The 15,116-nt window shown below is 44.9% G+C and overlaps 1 protein-coding gene across 1 annotated transcript in view; it reads left to right on the plus strand.

Moving 5' to 3' along the window:
• Positions 1 to 15,116, plus strand: part of CAMTA1 (calmodulin binding transcription activator 1) — a 252,265-nt gene that overhangs the window by 180,244 nt on the left and 56,905 nt on the right. The window lies entirely within an intron of this gene.

Consider the following 15,116-nt stretch of genomic DNA (forward strand, 5'->3'; position numbering starts at 1 on the left):
ACTCTTTCAAACTAAAATAGTATCACCTGGTGTGTTATGTGAGATGTGATTATTTTATTTCTTGTTTGTTTGGTTTGGTTTTTTTGGGTGGTAGTGTATCCTTTAGGATTTTTCTAATGTAATTTGAGATTATTTGTGACTTCCAGGGTGTGGGTTCAAACTGCCTGGTTGAGGCTGCCTGTTACAGTTAGCAGCAGATGGAGAATATGGGCTTTCCAATCTGATGGCTTTTGGTTATCAAGCAGGGATGTAATACCTAATACTGAATAAAATGCCTAAATCTGGCTTATGAAAAGGAATGAGTTCTTGCTAAAGTGCTTCAGTGCAGAGACACAACTAAATCAAATTCTGGGTGAGGGGTGGGTTTCTGCCGTGGTGCTAGCAGCTTCCCTGAAACACTAACTGTGTGCGATGCCTGAGCTGAATACCCTTCAGAGCTGCTTCAGAGCTTCTCTTTTCCATTTTGGTGATATCTTTCTAAATTATACATTAAACTTACCAGGGTGAGTAATGCATCACAGCTTCCTCACGTCAGACTTAATGTTACTTACTCAGCTGTAGCTTGTGTTTGCCTTTCCCTTCCGTTTATCCTCAGGCTCTGTTCTGGGACAGAGCAGACCCTGGTTCTGCCTACCCAAAGCTGCCTGAGGCAGAGGTGCTCTGTAGGAACCCAGAATGGGACTTCTGGTCCCAGCACTTGGGGGAGGCAGAGAGCAGCCCTGTGCCAGGGCAATGCTGTTCTGTGAGGGCAGGACGTGCCTCACTGTAATGCCTGTGAAAGGTCCCTGGAAAATGCTGCTCAGACCAGTTCTGTGGGATGTGGGTGGTTTTGTGCTTGTGAGTGAATAAACCAATCCAGGCAAATAATCCAAAGGCTTTGAGCTGCCACCCCACAAGGCAATGGGGAAGAATAGTTGCAGCAATTTATCAGCTCCATAAGTCTTGATTTTAGGTAACGAGGGACTGATAAGATAGAGGTTGTAATTTTAGGTGCTACAGGAAAACCAAGTAACTTGCTACTTTTCCGTGCCAATATGTCTGAAGACAGATAGCATTTGGTTAAGTGCAGCCTTAAAAATTAAACCCAAGCAATTTTCTTCCAGTGGCTTTTCAGAACTTTTTGCAGCAAAATGCAGCCATGAAGAAAGGCGTCTCTCTCTGTTTCAAGTGCTATGTATTAATGCTGGTTTCTTTTGTGAATTTTCTGGGCCTTATTGCTGAAATTCTGTGCCCATTTGTCCCTTGTAGAAATAGTTACCTTGTCCTTAGGCACTGGTTTCTAGAGCTGGTACAACTTCTTCTGAAATACTGATGCTGCACAAGGATGACAAAGGAGGAATTCCTAATTTTAGGGGTTTTCTCCTCTTGTAATCTCTTTGTGTTGCATTGCCTCTTACATTTCTCCTACTAGCTGTGAAATAATTCACTCGAGGAAGCTGCTGGTGTTCCCTCTTTCCACACTGCCTCTCTTTCCTCTCTTTTCAGTTCCTTCTGCCAAGACTCCCCTGTTTGATCTACCTTTTCCTTTGGCCACATCAGGCACTTCAGTGTGCAGATGGTCTGCAGGACTGGTGCTGTTTCAAACAGTCCTTTTATAATGCTCCACTTCATTTTATTCTGATGTGTATATAAATAATGGGATGCCTTTAGTAGGATGCAGTTATACTCCTGAGTCATACTTCCACCATTTCTCCTCTGCTTTATTTTTTTCCCCCCAAACTCAGCAGGCAGCTGTGGGAATTGGCACTGCTTTTAATAAATGCAGTCACTCAAATGTCTTTAGCACCTGAATGTTTTTTCTGAACAGCAGTTAGCTTTTGATATTTGTATCACCCTTCCACCTTATTGTGTTTACATTTCTATAGCAAAACACTGTATGTTTTCAGCAAAATTAATCAGTATAATTATATGTGATTTCCAATGTCAGGTTCAGCTGAAGCACTGATTTAGGGCGGTGATTAGCCCTATCAGGAGCAATGAGGATAGAGAGCTAATCTGTGCCTAAAACTGTTATTTTGAAAGATGCCATTTATGCTGTATTCATAAATTGAATATTTCCTCTGAACCCCCCCAACCAATTTGAATAGAAAATGTATTTATGCTAGATGGCAGTGCACCTTGTCTTAGATGGCTGCTTTGCTGCTGTCTGCAGAGGCTGCCCTTGCTCAGACAGAAAGGGTCTAGGCGATCCAGGTCTAGGTGTTCATTAACAGGACCTCTGCATCTTTGCATTCAGCCAAGATTATACTAAAGGAAATCTCAAAATTATTTAAACCTGCATAGTCATTGTCTACTATGATCCCAAAAAAAGTTGGACTAGTGCAGCACGAACAGGCATGTCCTGAAATGCTGGTCCTCCCAGCTAAAATCCCCGCCCATGTCTTGTTGTCTCGGTGCATCCCTTGACATAGAAAAGTCCTTGAACCATTACAAGGTTCATGAGGCAGGTTCAAGATTCATTCCCAACAAGAACACGAGAGAGTCACAGAACTGTGGAATTATTCTTCACTTCAACCATACAGCCTTTCAGAGTATGGAGCCCTTTAAAGATTGCAAGTTCTAAGAGTGATTAATTTGCTATTTTAGTCCTTTAGAAAGTGCAATTATATAGAAGCGAAGTTCCTCTGTTGTAAAAAAGTTCAGATCAATTAAAACAATTTACTTTGTTGCTAATGATTTCAGACCACTGTAATTTATTGGTAAATAAGTGACTTCAAAACTGCATTAGTTCAGTGAGTGCACAGAGGAAATGTTAACAAGTTCTTGGATAAATTAAGTCTGGAATTTGGGAGCAGACTCTTGCTGCAAACCATTAGGTTTGGCTTGCTTTAAGCTTTAAAGATTACAGCTTCTGGAGAACAACTGAGGTCTCTGCTGTTTTTGCAGTGTCCAGAGAAGTGCAGGTAACAAGGGAGCAGTTGGGCTGAGCACTGGAGCAGCCCAACTTGCAGCCTGTCAGGCTTCCACAGAGGAAGGCAACCTGTTCCCTGCCCATGGACACCCTTCTAGGGATGTGACCCCTGTGCTGCTGTCAACTGTCAGGAGGAAACAAAATGCAAACTGGCTGCATTCCCACTTCGGCGGGTTTTTCTCCTTCAGAGCTGTGGACAGACTGAGCCCCATCTCATCAATGTGGCAAAGGATGTACTAGCATCTGAGGCCCAGCCTCAGCAATAGTACACTGCTTATCTGCCCACTAATGTCTGTATCTTCAAAGTGTATCTCTTCCACATTGATTTTTTTGAAAAGTTATGTAGTTTGGTTTCCCCTGATTATTTCAGTTACAAATAAAAATTCAGGGTTTTTTCCATATGTGGACAAACAATATTAACAAGGTGAGGTGCATCCCTTCAGCAGCTGTGAAAAATTACCAGTGTTCAAGAACAGGCTCTGATGTTCAGCAGAACAGTTAAACAGCAATTACTGAGCAGCTGTTACATCAGCTGCAAATGTATTCTTCCAAATCTTTTGAATGGTCTTTCAAAATGGACTTTCTTTTAGTAGAACTTAACAGTGTTAAAAAACTAGGAGCCGGTGCAGGTCTTGTCAGGGTCTCACTTATCCAGTGGACAAGTCTGCTGCAGCTTCAATTTGCCTGCTTGGTAAAATAGGCTGTCACATGCCAGGGACAGCCAGATCTGTCAAGCTGCACACAGTTTTCCTTTATTAGTTCTATTGGTTTTATTGCCTTTCTTATGCTCTGAGGGATGATGGTTGTTTAGTGACAAGAACCTGGAAAATCATTCAAGTTGACAACGCTTTTTAGATTTCATTTTTTCCTTGTGTCTCCAGCTATAAAAAAGAATGACTTGATGACACAGTGCACTTACAGGGAGTTTGTGGCATTACTGAGAATTTGCCTTCAAGGTCTGGGTTCTGCTTTTGTTGCCATCCCCACGTCACCAAACTGTGATGATGTGTGGACTTACCTGTCCCGACAGAAACCTGGTTGGTACCTCAGCTTTGTGTGGCACGGATGTACTTGGTCTTTCTGGCAAACAGTGACAGCCGCACTTTACTTTCCTTAGGCGTGGTAATTGTTCTGGTCGTTTCCAAATCGTGTGTGTAAGTCGGGAGGGAGGATTTTTGTGAGGGTTTCCAGGTACTTGCAATCTTGAGCCAGTTGAAACTTTTCTGTCATAGTGCCAAAACATCAGGAAACCTGAAGACAAAATTCCAAGCAGCTGTGGTGCAGGATTTCCTCCGGCTGTGCAGGGGCTTTCGTCACTGAAGATTCTCTGCCTAAGGAGGGGGATGCTGCGCTCCCGCTTCAGAGGCAACAGGAGCCTCTGCAGGGAGCCCGGGAATTCCCTCGCGCTGGTTTCGCTGCTTTAGTCTCGTTCCGCGTTCCCTGATAGGCCGGCCCGGGAAGCGTTTTCCCGTTGGGCTGGCAGGTGGGACGCGGGCAGTGCCGCTGCTCAGTCCCAGGGCTCAGGAGGATCGTACCCAGCCTGGATTCCTGCCGGCGGGCTGGGGGTCCCGGGGCGCGCCCGTCGGTGCCGGCGTGTCCGGGAGCGGGAGGCGATCCCGGGAACCCTCGTGCCTGGAACCGCCGTGGCCGCGGGTCCGCGCTCCGCAGCCGCGGCAGGGAACAGGGCTCCTGGCGAGCGGGAGAGCAGCCACAGCTCCTGGGTCTCTGCCAAGAGGAACCTCTTCCTTTCCGCTGCGCAGCTGGCGAGGGGCACGGCGCAGGCACCCCAAGGGGCGCGGCTGCTGAGTCAGCACCGCCGCTCCCCGAGGGAGCAGCATCTGTGCTGGGGGAGTGCAGACACTCGAGCCTAGCAACAAACTGCAGCCGGCCAGGCTCTCTGACTCAAAAAGATAGACTGTGCTGGCGAAAGGAAAGTGTTTTCCAGGCAGAAAACCTATGGAGGATTTGTACAAACGCTAACATGCAAAGTGTGACACCGTGTTTGCTCAAGGTAGATCCTGCTGTGAAGATAACTTTGCCAAAAGCCTTTTGATGAATTCCATCCCTGGATGTAAGGAGTGTGCCTGTACCTTAAACTGGGGTGTAGTGGAGCTGAACCAGTACAAGGGGAGTAGGATTTGTCCCGGTGAAAGGGAACAGAAGATGGAGCAGCAGAGAAAAAGAAATGCTGTACCATGAGTGTCCAGTGACAACCAGGGGGGATAGACAGGCATAGGCAAACGTTCACATTCCTCTCAAAAATGAGGGTAGTGGAGAATATTGCTGGTTTTGGGATTTCAAGGACTCTTTTAATAAGCTGCTCATTTGTTGGAGTTACTTATTTCTTCGATGCATTGATGACTAAGCTGAAAAAAACACATTGATCTGTGCTCACTGTCCCCAGCATTTACAAACTTAAAAGTACTTGTGTTAAACTTTAATTATGCCCATGTCTGGCACTAGATGTTCTATGGCTGCTTTATTTGGGCTGTTTCAGAAGTTAACAGTGTATGTAGCTGGGTCAGGTAGCTGATGGGCAAAATGAATAATGACTTGCCATGTCTAATAGTCTGTGCCTGTTATTGAAATTTAGCAGCTTCCCTGCCTTTTCATATTTTGTAAAGTGTGCAGTATTGTTGGCCTTTTATGTGCTTTTCTCTTGCTAATGTGAGTATACACCACAGGCAGCAGCACTTGATTTATAAAATATCTCCACTTAATATACATTTTTTTGAGTAAATTTAAAAAAGAAAAAGGGAATTTCTGCATATAACAGCAAATGCATTGGTGTTTGTTCTACATTTCAGGAGGCATTGCTATAACTTCACTATTGTTGAAAGTGCATACTGTGAAATAAAAACATCAGGGAAAACCTCCAAAGGAACAAAGTGAGACACAGCCATGGAGTTTCCAAAGAAGCTGGTAACTCTCACGTGCCTCATCTCCAAACACTCACCTGATAAATTTGCTCTCACCACTTAAAATCTAATTGGTTGTAGTGTCAGCATCTGTCATTTGCTCAGCCTGAGCCCAAGGGCTAAGCAAAGCTCACCTTCTGCTTAAATAACACAGCTTTTCAGGTTATTGGTGCCCTTCATCTGCCAGGAAATTAGCAGGCTGCTCCCATGCAGTGGATTTGAGGCTGATGGATTAGGCTGAAGGGTAATTTACTTGGCTTTAGCCAGGTTGTAGCACCTCGTCTGCTCGTTGCTAATAATAATATAATCTCTAGTTAGCAGCCAGTTTGCTTGTTCTACCTTGGGAGTTTGAAGTGGCTTTATCCTGGCTCAAACCAGGACATGAGGACATAACTGCTCTCCTCAGCAGGTCAGAGAAGCCCCTCTGAGCTGCCTAACAGCACTGGTCAGGTTCACCTTTCAAGATTCTAAGGAACCCACTTGGGAGTTTTGAAATACATGTATAGGAGGCCTGGAGACCTGGGCTCAGTCTAACACAGCCTACAGCAGCTCTTAGATGCTAATCTCTGTTTGTTAATCTCCATCTGGGGAAATTGGAGGCTTCTGAGTGATACTGAAAAATAAAGGGTGTCTAATAATCTCTTTCTTGCAATTGAGAAGAAAATCAAGTTGGATACTTTCTTCTGCCTAAGGATTCAATGTTTCCAGTCTAAAGTGCTGTGTCAGTTCCCAGCTGGCTGAGTCCTCCTGAGGGCACCACGCTGACGAGTAAAAAGCAGCAACTGTAGTAAGACTGGAGGAGTCCTGCCTGTCTCTGACGTGGCAGTTTGATGCATCCCTGGTGCCTGCCCCTCTCAGTCCCCGAGGACAGCCCTGGCAGTCCTGCCTCCCTCTGTCTCTGTAATTTGGACTCTTGCATCTCTGTGAGCCTTCATGTGCAACACAAAGTTGGACTCCAAAATGCCACAGGAGGAGAGCTTTGGATTCCCTGGCACTGGGGGTTACTCTTGTCTGGAAAGGTTATCCAGGCACTACAAAACCTTAAATGAATAACTGGAATGCTATATAGCAGTGTCATAAGGGTTACGCCATAGGAACAGAAGTGTTACAAGACTATCAAAGCTAACATTATGAAAGTGTTTTGAACGTTATTGATGTTCTTCCTCCGGGAATTGTATTACCAGTCACTGATATCAAAAGTAGGAAATTTAAAGAACCTATAAATGACAAAGCCCTCAGAGCAAGAGCAAAGTGTAAAAATAAAAAGGATTTGTTGGCTTACCACATACCATATAGGCTGTGTGGAACATTAAATAGCATTTATCTCCTGTTTCTCCAGGTAGGCATTGAGGTCATGGTAATGTCCTTTCCAGGCACCTGGAGCCCTGTGTCTCTGCACTTGCTGCTCTTGTGCAGATACGTGTGAAGGGGTAAAGGCTGGTGTGTCCTGAGTCCTGGTTGGTGAAAAAGTGACAGATGCTGCGAGGGGCAGCGCAGCCCCATCAGCCTTGTCAGGGCTGTTCACCCCATCCAGACACCAGCCAGAAATAACAGGCAGTCACAGAACAGTGGCATGGGAAGCCTGTGGTGCCTGACGAGGGGGAAGGCACAGCAGCAACTGGAGAGCCTGCCCAGCATAGCCCCAGCAGCCTCCAGGGCTGCAGAATGCCCCCCTCCCGGCCAGCCTGGGTGTGAGGTCTGTGCTGGGCTGGGTGACTGGGGCGTCCTGTGAAACACCAAGTGTCTGATCTTGTCCATCTCACACACATGGAAACCCTTGGGAGCATCCTTTGTCCTACGTCCTCTGTTCCTGCATGCTGGCAGGCAGCTGCTGAGGCAGGTGTACACGATTTTTGAGGGCCAACCAACTTTAATATTATTTTAGCACATTTGCATATGTACAAAAACAGCTTAGGGCTTGGTGAAGCTTTAGGAGCAGCATTGAGGGACATCATATCCCTAGAGGGAAAGCTTACTGCTCTGGGTATGTTCTCCTGGGATTTTCTCACTTGGTATTTGGAAATGTCAGCTTTCTGTTACTTGATTTGCTTACAACAATAGTAATTAAAAACAAAACAAAACTATGCAACAACAAAAAGTGAGAAATCCTCAGGTACACGTCGAACTGTTCTTAATGCACAGAAATGCATTAATATTTAAAAGTTAATAGTGATTTTGAGGCAAACTAGGCCATCAGCACATGAGAGAAAAAACTTGCACCATCTGCATTCAAACCAGAATTCGAAGCAGTGCATTCTGTTGATATAAACTTTGAAAGCACTTGGTGAATGTCAACAGAGCTTTGAAATTAAAATTATTTCTTATTTCAGACCAGCTATTGTTGCATCTCTGGCTTGAGTGAGCTGGGAAAGGATAGAAGCCACTTGGGGCACGCATTATAATGCTGGCATTTCTGGATGGTGATGAAGGTGGAAGTGTTTTGAGCTTAGCTCTGTCTGAACCCGTTTGAAATGCAATGACAGAATTCCCATGTAAAGGTTGTGATAGAAAGAGGAAAAAGATTCTGTGCTTCAGAATGAAGAAAATAAAAAGTCCTCAGAAATGTCAGCTGAGGGATCTCTGGCTCACATCTGTTGAGGGAAAACAGTCTGAATGCAGTAGCAAATCTGACAGAGTAACAGTTTGCAAAGAGGCTGGCACCATTAAATCGTACTCATACCTCAGTGTTCATGTTTGTATGTGATGATTTGACATGGCTTTGTTTGTCTTGGTGTGGATGGTGTGACATGAGTTTGAACTATTAATGCAACTGCAGGACAGAACTGCATCCTCAGCTTTGGTGGCCTTGAAGTTCCTCACTGACTGTGTGCTATCAAGCATTTTCTTTGTTTTACCCTAGAAAGAGCTGTGTTTTGCTGTTAAGTAACCTTGGTATATATTTTTAGTGGTATCTGTTAGCAAATTCTTTGAGGTGTTCTGCAAATGAAAAGAACAATTCAAGTGTAGGACACTTTGAAATATAGGATGTTTTTGACTGTCTCCTCTGCACCACTTTCCATGCAGAAGAAATTACACTAGTCTGGAAGTGGTTGCGATATGCAGGTCTAATATAAGAAAATAGAGGCATTAAGTGTCACTTCTCAAAGGTGGAGAGTTGGAGTAGCAGTGTCTGTGCAGGATAGCAAGAAGTGTGTATGTTTGTAGGAAACCTCATTTGGCAGGAAGGAGCCTCATAAGAATTCAGACCCAAAGAAGCTTTTGCTTTGCCCTCAGAGTTACTGTTTGAAGAACCTCAAGGGTTTTGCAGAGTGAGTTGCAAAAGCTTGGACAAGTGGAGGGAGCAAATGACAGAAAGGAGGAGGAGATGCTTTGATGATGTCTATGGCAAATTTGTCTCCCTTAAAAGGCAGTCGATACAAGATGCAGCAGCTGGGTTAAATGGATCTGTTGCCCTTATCATGTGGTTGTCATAAGGGGGGAGGTGTGTTAAGAGAGAATGTCTAAGCAAGCTGAAATAGGGCAAGTTGTTGTCTGTAGGTTTTCTCTGTGTGCATTTATCGTGGTTATGTTTTCATCCGTGAGTGTCTCAGCCTTAGAAGGTTGTTGCCCTTGCTCAAACAACTGCCCAGGTGTCTCCTGTGACCCTGCTCAATGACTATGGAAGTGCCAGGATGGTTGTTCAAGAATCCAGCTGTACAGTCATAAAGAACTGAGTGGAAACAGTAAAAACCATGGTTTGAAACAGGCAAGAGCAGTATTTGCTCCTTCAGCTCCTCTGCCTGGCTGTGTGGTTTGAAGCCTGGAGCCAGTGCCATTCCCTGGAAAAGCCCCTGAACCCTAAGCAGGGTGTTGCCAATGCCATGAGCATTTTGGTGCCCAAAGCTCAGTTCCTCTTGGCCCTTCCCAGGTGAACGCTGTCACCATCTCCCCCGGGTTCATTGCTCTGGAGCAATAAGCAGGGCAGATTTCCCTGCAGCCTTTCTGTCCCTGGGCACCAGGACACAGGACTTCCGCATCAGCACCACCAGCTCTGCTGGGTGTTTATCTAGAAACAGAAACAATCGCAGCTCATGGCAGAATTATCTTCTCCCTGTCAGCTGCCTGTGTAAGTTAAAGCTTCCAGCTGGGAGCTGTGACACACAGGAAAAGACATTTCCATTGTCCAGAAGAATAATACCTATGTGAGAAAGAGAAATGCTCTTTGTTTTATTTTGCTGCATGCTTCTAGTTGTGTGTTATTGTCCTTCTGTTATACCTTTTACTAGCACAAGAGGCATTGCTATGAAAGATAATAAGCAACTCGGAAATCCATTTCCTTTTGGAAATTTGGAGGCCAGAAATTACAGCCCTGTTTTTTTCTGCACCTTTCAAAGTGCCTATTAAGTAAATGTGATCCCTAGGAGTATTCAGAGGCAGCTCTTTGTATATAAAATACCTTAAAATATATCACATTTGATGACACATTAGTATTTGGTATTTGTTTTATCTCAAGACACTTATTTTACTGCTTTCACTATGTGAATGCTGCCTGATGGTCACCAGGCTGATCCATGTGCAGTTGGTAACCCCATGAGGTGGTTGCCAGGCTCACCTACAGAGAGAGAGGCTTATTCAGAGATCTGCTGACTTTTCTCTGGACAGGACTCTGCTTGTCTCGGGGAAATTCATATCAAACCACCTATATTGTGAAATGCTGAACACCACCCTGGAGCTTCCTTTCAAGGGGGAGAAAAAAACCTTAAGGACCATTTCCACTCCCTTACTGCCTTCTCCCAAGATTGTCCAGCAGGCTTCTCTGCATTTGGCTCTCTTGGAGATGTGCCATGGGCTGCTTGGGGTGGGGCTCTCGCTCCTGTTTATGTTCAAGTGTTGCCACCAGCATGTGGGGAACAAATCAGCCTTTCGTCAGAGGATGATGCTCTGTGCAGACTGGCTGTTGGGGACCAGAGAGCTCCTAAGAAGAAGTGGGAATCTGCCCTTGTCCTTGGTGCCGTAGAGATGGGACAGGCACAGTGTGTTGTTGGGGGAGAAACATGCAGGTTATCAAGGAATGTGAGGAGCAGCCAGAGGAAGAAGAAAGATAAAAAATAGAATAAAAAAAAGAAAGAAAACCTGTATTTTTCTAATCCAAACCCTGCCCTGTGGTGGCTCTGTACCCCTTAGTTGTTCTTTTGAGATGTGAAATGTAGAACAGAGTGCAATTACTTTCCAGATTACATTTTATCTTCCCTTACCAAGGTATTGAAGAGGAACTGGGGAGCACGTTATAAAGCATACAACCATATTAAGTCTTGATTCCTTCTAAAACCATTGCAGGAAATCACATTTTATTTACATGAGGGTCAAAACTTCTTAGCTTTCTAAGCTTTTCACGATTCATTGTTCCCTTGGTTGTGATCTGTGGAGCTGTTGGCCTGTCACCAGTCTCTTTTCTCAAAAATTAGTGAATTTAAACAACAAATCTCAAAAGGCTTTGGACTGAAAAACTGGAAAAATTACTCCGTTTTGGAACTGTGGACCAACTGACCTTTGAAGATACCTGTGGTGTCCACGGGGTGTAAATTCTGTGGCTCCAGGCATGGACAGGATCAGCAGTGGTGGAGATGGAGGATGGGGGGACATCCCCAGAAGGGATCTGCCAGTCCTGTGCCCAGGCAGGGACCATGACACTGAGCAACCACTCCTGAGATAGTGCCTGTCAGGATGCTGATTTTAACCATGTTTAAAACCATTTATGTAGTCTCTTCTCTGCTGGGCTGACCCCAGTGTCCTCTCCTCCCAAGGAAGCTTTTGAAAGGGCATGCGTTTCACCAGCTCTTTTGTGCAGACAGAGGCATTGGATAAAAAGTTAATTTCAAGAGCTGTACAGGCTAAAATGGATTTCCCAGGAAAAGGGGTTCCCCTCTGTAGCATGAGTTCTGCTTTATCATCTGGCTCTGGAGTCCCCCTTTCTTAGACATGCCTCGGTTCTTGGGTGCCAGGGCTGTGCTATGTGTCTATTAATTGTCTTGTTCTCCCTAATTAAACATGCCTAGCTCAATATAACTTGAGGTAATGGTTGTGCATTTAAAGTCAGTATTCATTTTTTTTTGTTTTCACTATTAGTGTGAAAGATGGATATATTCTAAAACATCAACCACCAGTTTGCCTTTCATAGCATGACCTCAATTAGAAATTAGTTCAAGGATAAATAGATTGCTGGGATTCAAACCAGTGATCTTGTCCAAAGCTAGCATTTAGTCTCTGGAAAATAAAAAAATCCCATTTACATCTGTGTTGTGGTTTTGTGCCTCCTACTTGAGGTATCTCAGGCACTGCTCTCAGACCCTTAAAAATCCAGAGGAAACCATCCAGATTGACACTGCTATGAATAGAAGAGTGTCACACACACATACATATATCTGGGAATAGTTTCATTCCTTGGTTTGTTTTTAGACAATATGTAGGTGATACACAGACATTCCCAGCACCATGTCCAAGTTACTTGTGGGTACTGAAGCATCATGTAATGGCAGCCTCTCAAAAACAGGGAAACCTTTTGGCATTATCTTTTCCTGGGTGATAATCTGTTAGGTATGAGTTCAGTCACCCCACATTGATGGATGTGAGTTGTGTTCCTAGAAAGCTCAGATTCCTTTTCAACCTTTTTGGATGGTTTGAGGAATACAAAGCAAACATCTTGAATGAAGAGCCATCAGAAAAGAAGAAACCTTTTTATAATTTCCAGGGTTGGAAGGTGGTGCAGGAGCCACCTCTGTGTCCACCTGCCACACTCCTCTGCTCCTTCTGCCCTTTTGCTTCGTGGTTTAGTTCCCAGAAAAAGGGCGGTTTCCCCCTCTATGTGTTTAATAATGCACAGCACCTTGCAAGTTCGACATAAAAGAAACAAGACAGGTATCCAGTGTGTGGGGGACTGACTTTGGGTAGTAACAAGCAAGCGGAAAGCGGTTTCTTAAGTGAGAGGAAGGTTTGCTTGGCAGCCCTGGAGTCCTGGTGGCACCTGCCAGTCCCTCATCAAGCTTTAATCAGCCCTTCACAGACTGGGCATGCCTTTCTTTGCATTTCTGCTCTCCCTTCCTGCCAGAACTGGGGAGCTGGAGCAACCCAGATTGCTTCAGTTTTGACTTTCTGCTTATGTGAAAAATATAAACATAAGAATGAGCTGGTGAGCACACAGCAGCTGATGTACTTGGCTCATGTGAATAGCAGGTAGTGGGTAGCACAGAGGCTGCCTCTGCTCCAGTCATCCTGCTGGGAGGGAGGTCTGCAGCACCATTACAAGCTCTTATTACTTTCTGGATAATGTATACACTTTTGCTATCACATAGGTTTTCTCCTTCATTTTTCATGAGAACTATCACTGGATTAATGGTTAAGCCATGGAGGAAACGTAACGCCATGCCAGTCTGATTTATTGACCACTTAGTGCTGATGAAGCTGCAAACAAGAGTCAGACAGATGTTGCAGCTGCATTTTTCTTTATCAAAACTAACAGCTTTTTGTATGTTGGTTTTTTTTTTTTTTTTAACCACTTCTTGCTCCATCTCTGGCTTACTATACGGGGATACTGGAACAAATTCCCAACACCTCCCAGGGGAAGGGCCTCTACTGTGACACGTCCACTTTCCTGGCACATTTCCCATGTGGAAGTTTTGTTCTTTTCATTTGTAATTTTTCTTTTAATCTGTCACATCTCTCTTGTTCCACTGATGGGTCTCCACAAAGAAATAGTGATTCTCTGCTGATTTTGAATTTTCAAGACCTTATGCATTCTCTTAGTTTGTGCTAAAACACTTCACTTTACTAGGTAGATTGTCACTCAAGAGACTTGACAACCTGAGATAAACTTTCAGATGTAGACATAAGAAACAAATCTGTTGGTTTTGTGTTTATTTTATATGCTTTTTTATATAGAAGTGCCAGCCCACTTCTTAGGTACACTCAATTCTGCTGCAATGAAGCCAGGAGGCCCTGTTGTCCTCACTTGTCTGGTGACAAACAGCTGTGAAAAATACAGTTTATCTGAAACAACAGAAGCAGCATCTGCAGAACTGCCAGGCTGCCTGACGCTGCGGCAGCAGCGCGTCCTTGCTCTCTTCTCTGACACCTCCGAGAGCAAAAGGTGTCTTTACACAAAATCTGTGAAGCATATTGCTTTTTATTACTTCATCATCTAAATCACTAATTCTGTTAAATTAGCTGATAGACACTGGGTGTATAGCTAATCACTTTTATCATCTGAATATTTTCTGAATTATGGACAAGGACCATAATGTCTCAGTCCCCCCCTCCATCACCTCCCCAGTCCGGAGCAGCACTGGCTGCTCATGTTGGAAGCAGCTCAGCTGCCCTGTTAATTCCCTGGGAGCCCCAGGTGTCTGCTCCCTCACCTTTAAAGGGTAAAATGGGAAGGCTAAGAGGAAAACACATCTCTTTTTTGTGTGGTGACCGAAGCTCTGCAGTGTGGAAAGAGGGAGAAGCCTGCAGCAGCTCAGAAAGAGAGGATATGGTGTTTCACTGTGTGCTTCTCTGTCTGCCTCTCCTCTGGGGCAGACGGTGTGCCCTGTGAACAGAAGGCTGTGAATATGTAAAAATTGAAGATAAAAGGTCCAATTCATTGTCTCCTGGAGGCTCCTGGGAATAGAAGAGTTGACGGTTTTCTTTGCTTTAGCACTTTCCGAAACTGCTCTGAAATAAGTTGCTAGCAGTTGTAGGTTTCTTTGCCTCTTCCCTGTGCAATGCGTGTATTTATAACGCAGGCTGCAGGAATTTGATGCTACAGCCTGGCAGAAACTTCACTGAAAAGCCTTGCTTGGAGTTTGCATCGGTAGAGGAAAATGCAAGTTCCTGCTTGCATCAGGTCCGGACTCCCAGGAGAGCTGCTCCTGCAGCCAGCGCGGCTGCCGGGGGCGCTGCGGGTCCCGCCCGGTGCGGGTCCCACCTGCTGCTGCGCCTCCCGGCGGGGTCCTGCGCAAGCACCCCCGTTAGCACAGCCTTTGCAAACGACTCGTCGCTTGTGTTCCCTCTCTCACTCAGAACAGGGCTCTCACAGCATTAATGAAACATTAGGGTTTTAATTACATCATTATCCTATTTATTTTTATAAATAATTCCAAAGCAGTCATTAAAGTTTGTGAACTTAGGAGTAAATTACTTAGGGGAAAGAAATCCGCTTTTCAGTCTTGTTATTATCACTTGTACAATCTCCCTGGGATGGTGTTGGGAAGCCAGCAGAGTTGTTGAGGTGATTGGCTCTCTGGCGGGGGGAGGCAGCTCCGCTCCCGTGTCCGGGGCACGGCACCGCAGTGCGCCAGAGCGCCCGCACC

This window comes from Chaetura pelagica, unplaced genomic scaffold, assembly GCF_000747805.2.
Source record: "Chaetura pelagica isolate M959 unplaced genomic scaffold, ChaPel_1.0 scaffold159, whole genome shotgun sequence".
Lineage (NCBI taxonomy): Eukaryota > Metazoa > Chordata > Aves > Apodiformes > Apodidae > Chaetura > Chaetura pelagica.